This window comes from Myotis davidii, unplaced genomic scaffold, assembly GCF_000327345.1.
Source record: "Myotis davidii unplaced genomic scaffold, ASM32734v1 scaffold217, whole genome shotgun sequence".
NCBI lineage: Eukaryota > Metazoa > Chordata > Mammalia > Chiroptera > Vespertilionidae > Myotis > Myotis davidii.
In genome coordinates this window covers 6,576,175-6,590,157 of record NW_006290034.1, presented here as the reverse complement: position 1 = coordinate 6,590,157, position 13,983 = coordinate 6,576,175, and the positions used below count along the sequence as shown (strand labels likewise).

The 13,983-nt window shown below is 56.3% G+C and overlaps 2 long non-coding RNA genes across 2 annotated transcripts; one reads left to right on the top strand and one right to left on the bottom strand.

The window, feature by feature from the left end:
• Positions 1 to 4,520: 4,520 nt before the first annotated feature.
• LOC102751331 lies at positions 4,521 to 13,983 on the bottom strand. Its single transcript, XR_435632.2, has 3 exons — positions 13,946 to 13,983; positions 5,485 to 5,535; positions 4,521 to 4,768 (listed from the first exon to the last, which is right to left on the bottom strand). It is a non-coding gene; the product is annotated as an uncharacterized LOC102751331 (long non-coding RNA).
• On the top strand, positions 8,519 to 13,607 carry LOC107182964. The gene is made up of 3 exons (XR_001513731.1): positions 8,519 to 8,793; positions 11,559 to 11,634; positions 13,043 to 13,607. It is a non-coding gene; the product is annotated as an uncharacterized LOC107182964 (long non-coding RNA).

The window sequence follows — 13,983 nt, the reverse complement described above, 5'->3', positions numbered from 1 at the left end:
CTCCGGCGCCCACCCGCCGCCCCTCTGCGCCCGCGGAAGGCGCCCGGAGTCTGGCTGGAAGACACTGACCGCGTGGTCCGGTCTCGTCCGCTGGACCGAGGTATTCATCTCGGGTCCCAGCCCCCAGCGCAGTGCCCGGCGCCCGAGCGCTAATGCAAGTGAATTGCATCGAAGCTGGCAGACGGACTGACACTCCCGAATTCTGTATCCACCCTAAACTCCAGGCTTGGACATCCATCCCCCTTCTCAGCGTCTCCGTGTAGATGCCTAACAGACGTCGCAAATGTAACACTTCTGTGCGTTGCTCCCGTCCCTTCCGACCCCTCCGAAGGTGCTAACTTCGTTTTTCACCACCTTTGCTGGACACCCTAAGCTCCCAGCCTGCGGCTCCCCGTTCCTCCTCCCCGGCTCTACTTTCCTCCGTGGCACTTCCCACTGCCGACGATGACGTGGGCTTATTGTGTCTCCCCCTCCGTGAGGACAGAGGCCCATTCTGTCTTGTTGCCGGCTGTGTCTCTAATGGAAAAGGGACAGTCGGACACACAGTGCTCACTATTCACGGAATAACTGATTTCCAATAACAAGCTTTAGTAGTGATTCCATGTCTGCAATTTCATCTTTCACAATTCACTTTAAAAATTTCTGCATCCAAACCCAACTTTTTCCTTTGTCCTTATATCATAATCCTGGTCCTTTACATTTCCATTGCGCATGCACACACACACACACACACACACACACCCCACTCAGTGATTCCAAAGCCTATAGGAGGGACTTGAGCATAATAATCTCATTGAAAGAGGGTCCTAAAGATGCATTTTGCTTAGAAATGTAGAAAATGTCAACTGTCCGTAGGAAAGAAGGGGCACCCCTGGGAGGGGGCGGGAAAGGTGCCAGGCTTCCTCTTGGTACCCCACCTCTCTTACCCACCTGATCCCTTGCCCTGAGCCAATTCCAGCACGCTCAGCAGGGATGAATCATCTGGAGTGGCCAGGGCGTTTCCCCAAACCTGAAAAGATTGCACGAAATTGATTGTTTGCTGCCAGACAGCTCAGGGCATCTTTATCTACATGATATTGCCTCCTACTGGCCAAACACCTGAACAGCCGTAGGCAAGTCTTCCAATCTGACAATGGACTCGGTAAATGAAACCTGACCCTTTGAAGTGTGTATCTCTGCCTTGCCTCAGGACAATTTGTGTTAATAAAAAGCATGGGGTCTTTAGCTAGGCTCCTCTGACCCCCCAAATGCCTTTCAAAATTATGCTTCGTCTCTGGACTCTTATTTAAGTTACACACAGCCCCTTCTCCAGATTGCTGAACCCTTCTTAATGCTGGAACAAGAACCCCAGCAACCCCCAAATCTCACAGACCTGGGAATTATTCTTTTTTTTTAATATATTTTATTGATTTTTCACAGAGAGGAAGGGAGAGAGATAGAAAGTTAGAAACATCGATGAGAGAGAAACATCGATCAGCTGCCTCCTGCACATCTCCCACTGGGGATGTGCCCGCAACCCAGGTACATGCCCTTGACCGGAATCGAACCTGGGACCCTTCAGCCTGCAGGCCGACGCTCCATCCACTGAGCCAAACCGGTTTCGGCGGCCTGGGAATTATTCTTGACTTCACCTTCTACCATCCCTCTCTCCCCTTTCTAACCATTCAGTGCAGGTAATTGTCTCCACATATCTCACCTGTTCCTCTTCTCCAGCCTCCCTAGCACCTGCCCTATGAGGCCCCTTCATCATCCTAACTATTGCAACCACCTGCTGAATGCTGTCCCTGCCCAGCTTCTTCCCACTCCAGCCACCCATCCCGCGGGTGACGGCATGATTTTCCTGAAGGTTGCAAGGCTCTCTTAGGTTGTTTGGGTCCAGCTCCAGATCCTGTTCCTTGTGACCACCTTTTTTTTATCGACCACCCCAGGCTCCCCTTTCACACCGCACATACTTCCAGTCTAGCTCTCGTCATGTTCTTGTTCCTTGTTTACATGTCTGTCCCTCACACTCAAGAAACGATGAGCTTCTGAAGGAAGGAATTTCGGGTGCCCCATGCTCTCCAGCCCAGCACCAGGCCGGTGGTGGACCTCAGAAACATGGGTCAACTGGCTGACACTCTCTTGCTCAAGAGTCCCTGCCGCGACTCCATGCCCACAGGTGTGGTCTGCAGAACTCAAACCCGTCACTGCCGAAGACCCCGCTCTCCTGCCAAAGGAAACAAAAAGACTAGTTTTCCAGACCAGAACACGTGCCGTCTTAGCAGCATTCTGTTCCTGCATGTGCTGGTTATGACACACCTGTTGCAGTGGGGTTCCTGGGACTCAATTGTATTGCTATAACTAAAAATACAAATCAATAGTGTTTTCCTCAGTAGCCAAAAGTTGCAATAATGTGTTTGATCACACTTTTTGGCGCTGTGAAGATAAAACGCAAAGAGACCACTGAAGAGCTTGGTAAGGCATGAGAGGAGCGGGCACAGAAACCAGTTGGATTGTTGTCTGCCTCCTGGGCTCCCCCCGAGATAAAATCGCAAAGGGTGCCCAGTCTCCTTTTATGCGATTCCTTCTGCCTGGAAAGCCTGTCTCACCTCAGGTACCTGGGAGCTGGAAGAAGAGGGAGTAAGACTCAGATTCCGAATGGATGTTGAGGTTCAAATGGTCCCCTCCATTGTTCCTATACCCAGAGGGAAAGAAGTTAATGTAAGTAAAGGCAGGGACACGCCACCCCCCGCCCCGGGGGTGAGGATCTGTGGGAAAATGTGAAAAGAAGGGACTGTACGAAGCTTTTATAGCCACTTCTTCTCATTGGACACTCAAAGCAACAAAGGGCAGGCAACGTTACCATTTGCATTCCATCCACAAACATCTCTTTATTCATCCTTCCACAAAAACCTCCAGAACACCTCAGATGAATCAGCCAAACGCTGCCGGAGACACAAAAATAGGACAAAACGGAGCCCTTGCCTTCAGGGAGAAAGACACAGGCGCAGAGGAGGCGCTGATCCAGGAGGCCGCACGCAAGGCGCGGGGGGGGCAGTGTAAAATCACACGCAGGACTGACATGTCCCGGGCCTGCCCTGCTTCTCGTGCGGCGCTCACGTGGCGGAGAGGAAACACTTCTGAGAAACCGAGGCAAACCGCGCTTGGCATTCGGAGAGCAATCCCTTTCTTCCCCGTCCTCCTCATCCCCGTCCCAAAGGCCAGCATCGCTGCCAAGACCGCGCACCAGGAGAGAGAGCTCGGGTCCCAGGAAGCCCTGGGCTGGCTTCTGTGGCTGATGCTGAAGCGAACGTCGGTAAGGGGTTCACCAGGCAGTAAGGGGGGTTGCGGGAGAGCTCCCCAGGCAGACACGTTAGGGAGATATTCTGGGCAAAGGGAACAGTTTGTACAAAGGTGTGGAAGCGGGAGAAACCACAGTCGTTCAGGGAACGCAGGCCTTTAGTGCGAAGAGAGCAAGTATGACAGCAGTTACCAGGAAACGAGGCTGCGGAGATACATCCCTCCCACCTTAGGGAGGCCCTTGCTGCCACCACAGCCCATGTGAAATGAGTGCTGCCGGCCGCTGTGGCTCAGTGAGGTCAGTTTCTGATTCCCGGTGGGTTGGGGACACAGGCCGTGGCTGAGCATCGACCCATGAACCAGGAGGTCAGTGTCTGATTCCCGGTGGGTCGGGGACACAGGCGGGATTGCTGTTTCCATCCCCAGTAGGGGGCGTGCAGGAGGCAGCCGATCAATGATTCTCTCTCATCATTGATGTTTCTCTCCCCACCCCCTTCTGAGATCAGTAAAAACTTACCAAGAAATGAGTGTGCTGTGTTCTTGGGAAAGGGGGGGAGTGTTTTGTAGCAATAAAGAGGAATACAGTCAGACATGTAGAGTGGGATTGGATTGACGGCCAAGGGGAGGAGTTTGGATTTTAACTTGCAGACCGTGGAGCATGATGGGAGCCTGGGAACTACCTGAGAGGTGACTGCAAGGGCCGCTTTGCCCCTCACAGGTCCTGGGTCCTGTCGGCGGTGGCACATGGCTCTCCCAGCGCCAGTGCTCCCTGCGTGCCCATGTCCAGCCAGCGGTGACTGAGCACCGGTTCCCGAGTTCTGTTTCCCTCCTATAGTCATTCTTTTAACATATATGTATGTATTGATTTCAGAGAGGGAGAGAGGGAGAGAAACATAAATAATGGGAATCATCGATCGGCTGCCTCCTGCACGCTTCACACGGGGGATCAAGCTTGAAACCTGGACATGTGCCCCACCAGGAATCAAACCGTGACCTCCTGGTTCACAGGTCGATGCTCCACCACTGAGCCACACCAGCCGGGCTCCTCTATTCATTCTTCATTCAGTTCATCTGCTCAGTGGACTGGCACCATCAATAAACGCGTTCTCTCAAGTTTAACAAGTATGAGTACCTGGCCCTCCAGACAATTTATTATTCAGGATCCTGCTTAATCTGAAGAGGCTGCTCCCACAGCCTAGGGGGCGACCATGCTTTCAGACCTTGTCCCACAGGATTGGGGCGGGGGGGCACAGCAAAGGCGGGCCCCCTGAGCTCTGTGCAGCCACCTCTCGCCACGATGACTTACCTGCCAGACCATCCTCCCTCTCTCCAGATGGGACGCCCCTCTGCCCAAGGCCCAGGGTGATTAATTGCCCCTTTAATATCAGAGCCTCAGTCTTCGGGGACGGAGGCATCACGTTCGCTCTTCTCCGTGTGAGAGCGGGGCCCCATTCATTCTCGTCCGGGCAGCATAATAAATAACCTGGCCCTGTTGGCAGGGATTTTATTAGAGACTGATGGGACATTTAACAATAACTGGGGGCCTGTGATTTATTAGGTGGGGAGGCCCGTGGCGTCTCTGACGGCTGGGAACGTGGAATGTAATTGATAAAGCGGCTGTCAGCTGCGGTGAGATGCACTCAATAGAATATGCATTGGGGGGATTCTCGCTGGGGCTGTCAGGAGGGTGTCTGCTCGTCATAGCGGCTCCGAGGAGGATGCTGTCTGCTGGATATCTGGGGGAGACACGGACGCCCGGGAGGGGACCCTGAAGGGGCCCGGGAAGGCTGCACCTGTCAGCTGCCCGATGGGAGGAGGTGACACAAAGGAGCAAAAGGCAAAAAGCATCCCCCGCCCCCCCAGGACTCCCATGGCCTTCGGGGGCCTTTGTCTCTCTCCGGTGAGCTGCCCGGGAACAGAGGTGCTGAGCACCCGCTGCCTGGCAGAGGAGGGCCATGGGAGGCCGAACCCGCCAGAGGAGAGGTTTCTTCTGGAATTTGAAACCTCTGAACCCTGAGGTGTCTGCACCGAGACCCCCTGGCCTCCTCTCCAGCCTGACATTACACACACCACCACCCCGACCCCAGTGACCCTCCTGCCCCCCCCACACCCACGCCGCCCCTTGAACCCTGCTCCAGGGGGCAGCTCGTCCGGCCACTGCTGATGTCCCGCCAAGAACGGAGACTCGGACGGATGGAGTCTCACCTGTTTTTGTTGCTGTTTCCCAGCTCGGACCCCAGAATCCAGGCAGAGCCCCTGGAAGAAAAGGCCTGTGGCCTGGGGTGTGCAGAGCATACGGGTCCCTTACCCCCAGGGCCGACCCTCCACCCTCCTCCCCCAACCTCCACCCAGGTCCTGACAATGAGGCAAAGTGGGTTTATCTCCGGGGCATCTACGATGGCACAGATGCTGCACAGCTCTGTCCTCAGGCGCCTCCAGCCGCTCCAGGCAGCGCTGCTCACATGCTCTGCCCCCCACCCCTCGGGCTGCCCTCAGCTCTAAACCAGGCCATGTCAGGCAGACAGGGGCTTTCTCTGGCCAGACCAGTCCCTCCTTTGATCCTCCGCATCGTTCTTAGGTCCCAGGAGCCTGGCCTGCCTCCCAGGTCCCTTCTGGGACAGGAGGGGGGTGGGGGTGGGGGCACCAGCCAGGGCAGAAAAAGTAATTGTCACTGCCTAATCGGAGCCTCGGTGGTGACACCCAGGGACCTCGGAGCAGAATGGATACAGCAACCGGCTTGATTAGATCAAACCTCTCCCGCAACCTCGTTAAATTAAACTGACAGGCGGGGAGCAGAGGAGGGAGGGCAGAGGGATCACCGCCTCGGGTGGGGGGCAGGGGCCCAGCGCCAGGCGATGGGAAGACCAGACGGTCAGAGAGCAGCAGCCCACCCCTTCCCTGTGCCGCCTGAGATGGGAGGTGAGGGGTGTGGGTGTGAGGTGCGCATGTCCCTCTCCGAGCACAGGCTGCGACACAGACGCCCGGCGGACTGCTGCCGCCCCCGGGCTCCGAGCATGCGCTTGGCCACGGTGCTCTTGATCTTCCAAAGGGCCAGTAGACACTTTCCCTTCCCACGGGCAGGTAGCCTGGGATTACCTGCCCCGCTTTACAGCTAGAGCGAACGAGGCGTGGAGAGGTTATAGGGCCGTGTGCAGGGCCGTGTGCAGGGCCGTCTCGAGGCAGCAGAGCCGGTCCAAGACCCCAGGTTCCCTGCCTGCCGTCAGGCCCGCGTCGCCTCCCACATCCGCCATATGGCAGAACGTCCCCGATTTAGTCCCTGGGCTGCCATCTCTCCTCCCACCCACCAGAGCGACGGAGCCACACAGCTTGCTTTGTGGGCCATGGGCACATGCCAACTCTCAGCTGCCTCGGCGCAGCCCACCTGCCACGGCACGGCCAGCTTCCAGAGCGAGGCGGTCATCGCAGGCCTCACGCCCCTCCCCACACGCCCAGACCCTTCCCAGCCACTGCCCAGCCGCCTCATTACAATTCGGGGGACTGGGAGAGAGTGTCAGCAACACCAGCAACAGCAACTGGAGAAGATCACACCGATACCCGCTGGCGTCCTCCCCTGGCACCGGCTCCTCACCTACCAAGGCTAACTTTCCACTCCCCGAGGGGCGAGGGCGCGTTTCAGTGTCTGAGCCTTGTGCACGCTCACACGCTCAGGCACACACACACACACACACACACACACACATACACAGATACTAAAGCCTTGCCCGGGTGCCCTGTCCCCACTTGGAAGGCACTCTGGGATCTGTGTATTGACACCTGCACCCCTTTCCAATTCTCCTTCCCCGGGAGGGGGCAGGGGAACCCCAGGATGGGGTGCTGAGGGCGGTGCATGCTGGCTGCTGGGCACAGGGTTGGACCCTGCCTCCCCCCAGGGCACACTCACCACCTCCTAGAGAATGACTGCATCCGGGATGGGAGGTGGGGGTGGGGGAGAACAAAGGGCAGGGGAAGGGTAGGGAGGGGCAGACTGTCACCACTGCCCCCTGAAAGCCATCTGGGTGAGAGACTGACACACGTTTTCTCCATGAGGACAAGCAAGTGTAAACACCATTCCCTGGGGAGAGCGTGTATGTGCCACGCCAGACACGGCATCGCCATGCTTGTTCCCGTGGTTACCGCATGATTCCGATCCCTGAGAAAGATAGCGCACAGCAGACAGAGAGAGGGGTCCGAGGTGGTTAGGCAGATATCACCAGCCTCCTAAGCTCGCCCGGTGCTGTGACTGGCCCACCCCTCCTGACACCTCCAGTCTATCATCTGAAACCATAGCACCGATGGTCTCAAAGGCAAGGAGTTGGGTTCCTCTAGAAACACCTGCCGAAGTGAGATTGGGGTGCGGGGGGGCGGGACCTGCCTGGATCGAGTAGAAAGATCGGTCGGTGGGTCTGTTTTTCTGGGCTGGTTTTGCCGTTAGCAAAGTGAGTGACAAGGGAGAATCCCCTAACCTTTCTGCACTTTCCTGACTTGTAAAATGAAATGCCTGGGCAGGAAATGTTAGAGTGTTCAAACTTTAGGGAGCGCAGAGGAGAAAGCAGACCCGAAGAGGTTAAAGTTACTTGTCTCGCCCTGGCCTGTGTTGCTAGCTGGTTAGAGCGTCGGCCCACATACCGAAAGGTTCGATTCCCCATCAAGGGCACATACCTGGGTTTCAGGTTCAATCCCCAGCCCCTGTTGGGGCACATGGAGGAGGCAACCAAATGATGTGTCTCTCTCACGTCGAAGTTTCTCTCTCTCTCTCTCTGCCCCTCCCTTCCTCCCACTCCCTCTGAAAAGCAGTGGAAAAAAAATATCCTCTGGTGAGGATTGACAAACAGAAAAGTTTTAAAATAAAATTACTCGTCTGTTCCAAAGGGTGTGGATTCCGGAGCCCAAGCCAGGGCCTCTGGTGCCCGGAGGGTTCTGGCTCCTGTCTCCTTCCTCATCTGCAGAAGGAGGCAGAGGAGCCCCTGCCACGAGCGTCTGGGAGGAGCGGCCAGAGCCGGACACAAGGAAGGCCCTGAATGCACGGAGGGGCCCTGTGTAAGCGGCAGGCCGGATGCGCAGCCCCCCGCCCCCGCCCCGGCCCTGACTTCTGGTCTTTCCACGAGCTCACAGTCCCCTGATTATCTAGAAGGGCCCTCTCAGCCCCCCAGTGCTGTGACGCTAAGTCAGAAAGATGAAAATGCTAGTTATGCCCCAAACCCTCCAGGCAGAGACACAAAAGCCCATTTGGGGTTCATTATTCACTCTCCATCGCCTCAGTCGCTGCGGTGGATGATGATTCATGGGGAATAATCACAGCAAAGAAAACCTGTCCACAGGCGGGAGGGGGTGGGGCAGGAACAGCCCAGGTTCCTTTGCAGGTTCAGCTCCTGTTTTTCAATATGTGTCTTCATTTGTTAAGCGATGACAGTGTTCCTTGGCCTCCCTGGCTCTCCGCTCTGGAAACCTGAGGCTTTGTCTTGGTACGGGCTGCTGCCGCTGCCGGGAGCCGCTGCCCACCCCACAAAACCCCAGGTGAGCAGAAGCCGCCACAGAAGCGGCTGTCACCCCGACACTGGGTCCCCTCAGGGTGTCCAGGCCGAAATCTCCTCCATCCCTCAGGGCTGAGGTCTGATTCAGGGCTGTCTCTGGCCCTTGAAAAGGAGCAAAGGTGGATGGAGCTGCCTGGTGGAAGCAAAGACACACTAAGCCCGTGGTCGGCAAACTGCGGCTCTTTGGCCTCTTGAGTGTGGCTCTTCCTAAGCCTTAGGAGTACCCTAATTAATAACAGTGTACCTACCTATATCGTTTAAGTTTAAAACATTTGGCTCAAAAGAAATTTCACATCGTTGTCCTGTTGATATTTGGCTCTGTTGACTAATGAGTTTGGCGACCACTGTGACCGAAGAAGGAAAAACTGTCTTTTCTCCCTCCTCACTGCACAGCCCAGGGAGGAGAAGCAGGCAGCCTCCTTTCTCTCTCGCTAACAAGTCTCTCCCTGGCAGACTGCCAACCCCTGGTCCTCGCCCACAGCTACTAGAGGGGGTGGCGATGGCCAAGTGGTGTGTGATCACATGAGCCCTCGCTCTGAGATGCAGGCCACGGTGAGGCCAGGGAAGCCAGCGCGGGGTCTCTGGGACATGGGATGTGGCCGAATGTCCCCCAGGAGCGTGTGGAGCGAGCCCCTTTCCTTGTCAGGGCAGTACACCAGCGTTCGTTTGCACAAATCTCCTAAGCGTTTCCTTTAGCTGTGCCCTGGCATTCTTCAGGTGTTTTGCAGTTGAAAAAAATGTTTGCTTTTCCAGCAAATGTTTACAAAATGGAAATATTTGCTTTCCAAACAGCAATAAGCCATCACTCAGGTACTCTAAGCACCAGGCCCATAGCTGCAACTAATTCCAAGAAGGGCTCTGTATATTACTTGAACTAGCCTAATTTTGCACTTAAAATTCCCCCTGAATTATTCAGATGAGTTAGCCCATTCATACACGGAGTTTTCTCGAATAAGGGCATCTCACTCAACGTCCCTTTATGAGATGCCATAGGAACTTAACTCTTGTTTGTATCGATTAGCTTACGGTAAAAATGGTTTCCTTATATGTCGTTTCGCTAAAGTCTCAGAACCCATCGACAATGATAAGTAAGGACTTACTGTCCTTCTATTTCTTCCTCCAATACCTTTCTTCTCCCCCCCAACCAAAAAAAAAAAAAATTTAGCTCCTGCATAACCAACAGCCCCGTCCTGCCGCCGGGTGACTCTGTAAAGAAGGTAGGGCTGTGGGAGCGAGGTCTAGGTTAGAACTACGTGCAGAAGCCATGGCGGTGCCGTGGAGGGGGAGCTACCGGGACTCTCCCCCTCCGTGGTTCTAGTCATCTTAGCCATCCTGCTTTCTGCAGGCCCGGGTACCAGAAAGGGGTTACCTTGGAGACAGGGAGCCTTTACTGCATCACCACACAGACCAAAGTCCTGGGCCTCAGCAGCTCTGTCTGTGAGTGGGGAGAATGACTCGCGACGTTGGGAGACCCTGAAAGCTAAGGAGCTGTTAACGAGCAGTCTTTGATTCCTCTACCAAGTCAGAAGGGTCTTCGATTAAAACCCTAAGAGATTCTTCCTTTGGGAACCCAGAGGCCCCCCAGGATAGAGGCCGCTTCCTCCCTCTGCTGTCTCCCTGGAGTTGGGATTGGAAGAGGCAAGGCGCCCAGCTCTCTGTCAGATGGACAGAGGACGATGCCATGAAAGGTAGGAGTTAGATTCTTCAGAGAAGAGCTGGGCCTCCATCCAGACCCTCCCGCCCCCTCAGCGCCCCGGTGTGTGCGCACTCAGACACGCAGTCTCTGCTCAGCACCTCTGGGCCTGCTCGCCTGGAGAGATCAGTTCGCAGTGATATCTGAACTCTTGCCAACAACACGTGTTTATCTCTAGGGTCAGCCTTTCCTGTTGGTGCTCAGGAGACCTGGGGGAGCCGTGGGGTGGGGGTGGGGGGGTCGGGTAATGGCTGTTGGCAGCCACAAGGGGTGGAGGCTTGAGGGCACTGGGGACAGAGACCCCACCCCAGGGAGGGTGATGTGATGATGAGGTTTGCAGACGGCGTGTGGTCACGTGTTTCTTTCCTCACATCAGGATGAGCCCCCAGCTCTTCTGTTGCCAATGGCGATGAGATGGACATCACCTCACCCCGGGGCGGGCCTTCAGGAGCTAGCCAGGACTTGGGGGGCGGGTGCTCCAGGTGGGGGCTGTGGACCCGGGCCAGGAGAATGGCAGTGTTTCCATTGTTTAGTTTAGGAGCTGAGCTCTGTTGGGACACAGCTGGCTCTGCCCCTCCCTTCAAGCTTAGTCATCGGTGCCAGGACCCTCCGGCTCTGGCAGTGGGACAGAGGGGCCACCCTCCCTCACTAGGGTGGGTCAACCCCAAGAGTCTGTCTGACACCCACAGACGGCATTTCCAGGGGCTGTACCATCTCCCTTACACTTATCCCACCGGCAGGGGGGAAATGCTGAGATGCCTGCTCAGGGTTCCAGCCCAGCTCAGGGTTCCAGCCCAGCTCAGGGGGGTGGCTGTGAGAAAGCTTGTTCAAAACCAATCTCAAAATCTCCGATTTAGTCCTCATTTCCAAGTGAGATAATCTTATCCTCCCTCGAGGTTGACTTTTGGGGGGCAGAAGGGAGGAGGCTGACCTTTTGATTCCTCTTCTGCAAAAATGGATCATGTCCACCCCCCCATCCTCAGCCCAGAAATATTTACCCATGTTTATATAACCATGGCAACAGGCTTGATTCTTTACCAGTTAAACCTTTTTAGAAAAAGAGAGAAGGGGAGCAGCCCTTTTTCCTACTCCTGCCTCCTGCTCTGCCCAGATGACCTCTTCAGGAACAAGGTGAGAGAGAGCCCCACAGCCCCGGCTGTGACCTTGGCCTTCTCGGGGGACAGAGAGCAAGAAAGTCACAATGGCCCAGCATCACGGAAGGACTCAGCGTTTGACAGTAATTGTCCTCCAAAGTCCCGTGGGAGCCACACAGAAATAGCACCTCCAACTTCCCCGGGACCTCCTTTCGAGCACGGCGCTGAGACTACAGTCATCTGCTGAGGAGCGGATGGATGGAATGCGGTCTGGCTTTGCTGAGGACATAGCCTTTATCTCTAAGACGGATTCCCCTCGTCCTGACTACACGGATCATTGTGGGAGTCGAGTTTTCTGAGGAGTATAAAAGGGTTAGACTCACAGAGGTTTAAACCATCAGCCAGGGAAACTGAGGCCAGCGGAAGGAAAGCATTTGCACAACGTCATCCCATGTTGTCAGGAGTCTGGAGGACCTGCCCGCCCAGCCCCAGGTTCTGCCATGAGCCCAGCCGCAGTGCTGGAAGCTGTGCCGGCAGCCACCCCATCCTCCCGCAGGAGTCCAGTGCCTGAGTCCTCAGGATGCAGAAACCCCAGCTTAAGCTTGACTGAAGACCACGGCAACCACAGGTGTGCTCGGTGTCAGTGAGGGAGCTCTGCCCTCGGGTGGGGAACCCCCTTTGGGGTCTTCTTCCCTGTAAGGCTTCCGCTGTGGACTCTAGGCTGATGTCCAGGCTCCTCTCTCTACCCCACACCATAGGGTTCACCTCCAGGACTGGTCCAGGGGGCTGAGGACAGCAGCTCTGGTCTTGGGGGTGGCTTCCCTCTGGACACTCCGCCCCACGGGAAAGGAGCCCTGACAGCGGTTCTCAACCTGTGGGTCGCAACCCCTGAAAATACATCCTGCATATTAAATATTTACATTACAATTAATAACAGTAGCAAAATTACAGTTATGAAGTAGCAACGAAAATAATTTTATGGTTGGGGGTCACCACAACAGGAGGAATTGTATTAAAGGGTCCCGGCAATAGGAAGGTTGAGAACCACTGCATCTCAGCTCACAGCTGCAAGGAAACCAGAGGGTGGGGGTGGGGGCGGCCTCCAGGGAGCAGAGAAATGCAATTTCAGGCTCGCCCTGCGCGCGTGGGAAATGCCGGAGTATGATCCCGCGGATGTCGGTTTTTCTGGGGTCCTGAACAGCGACCTCAAAGGGAGGGGGGCGGGCACCTGGGCTTGACGAGAGGTCACGGAAGCAGACCCGCGCCCCTCCTTTCCTCCCTCCATCCCTCGGCTACGGCTCCAGCTTCTCCTCACGGGGCTCTCGGCGCGAGGCCGAAACACGTGGGCACATCACGGTAACTGAGGACCTGGGAGAAGGGGCTCTACAAAGTCTTCACGTCTAAAGATGTTCATTTGCATCCTCCTTCCCTCTCTCATCTCCCAGGATAAGCAGACGCGCTCTTTACTAACAACGGAGTGGAATGACCGCGCCTGCACTCCCTCTTCTCGCCTTGTGTGGGGTCTTCAAGGTTCTGTCTCGCTCGAAGACCCTAATTTCTGCTTGGGGCACTCGTTTCCCCTTAATTACCTTGAAACCACACGTCGCTAATTGCCCTAATTACTCTCGAGCCGGGCCACACCGCCCCCGCGCGGGCCAGGCCGGGAGGCGCAGCGCCTGGGCGCACGGAGCCCGGGGTGGATCCGAGCTCCGCCGGGAGGAGCGGCGGACGGGTCGGCGGCCCCTCTCGGGCTCATCGGCAGAGACTCCCCGGCCCAGGGCCCGGCCGGAACTCGCACACCTCGGGCGGTGCCTGTTGAATGGGATCGGAGCACCTCTGAGTCCCTCTCCCTTCCCCGGCCGTACAGGGCGCTTCCCGTGTTAGGGAGACGGGGGCCACCTGGGCACCGGGCACGGGCAAGGCCTGCTCCTCCACTCCCCGCCCAGCTACTGGGAGCTGCCGCAAGCGTCCCTCCGTTTTATGTTTTCATAAAATCACCGCGTTTTCTTACGTGTTTGTCTTATTCTTCTCCTGTCCCCGCCCCATGTACGTTCTTGGGAGCAGAGACCGGGCCTGTCCCAACTCAGCCCCGCAGGACCTACAAGCCTGGAGCGGAGGGCGGCGAGCCTTCACTGTGTTAAATAAGTGAACAGACCGGCAAGGGGTGCGCTGGGAGGGTCCTCTACGAGGAGGTGGGGGGAGCAACGCGCCCAGAGTCCACCTCGGGGGAAACGAACGAACAAACAAACAAAGAGCTGCTGCGCGGCGGAGGACGGAGGGTCGGAGTTCGGCGAAGGGGTTGACACTAAGCACTGAGCCTCTTCCTGAGACCGCTACCCGGTGCCCACCCGTAGGACGGTGCTCTCGTTGTGACCAGACAGGGCTC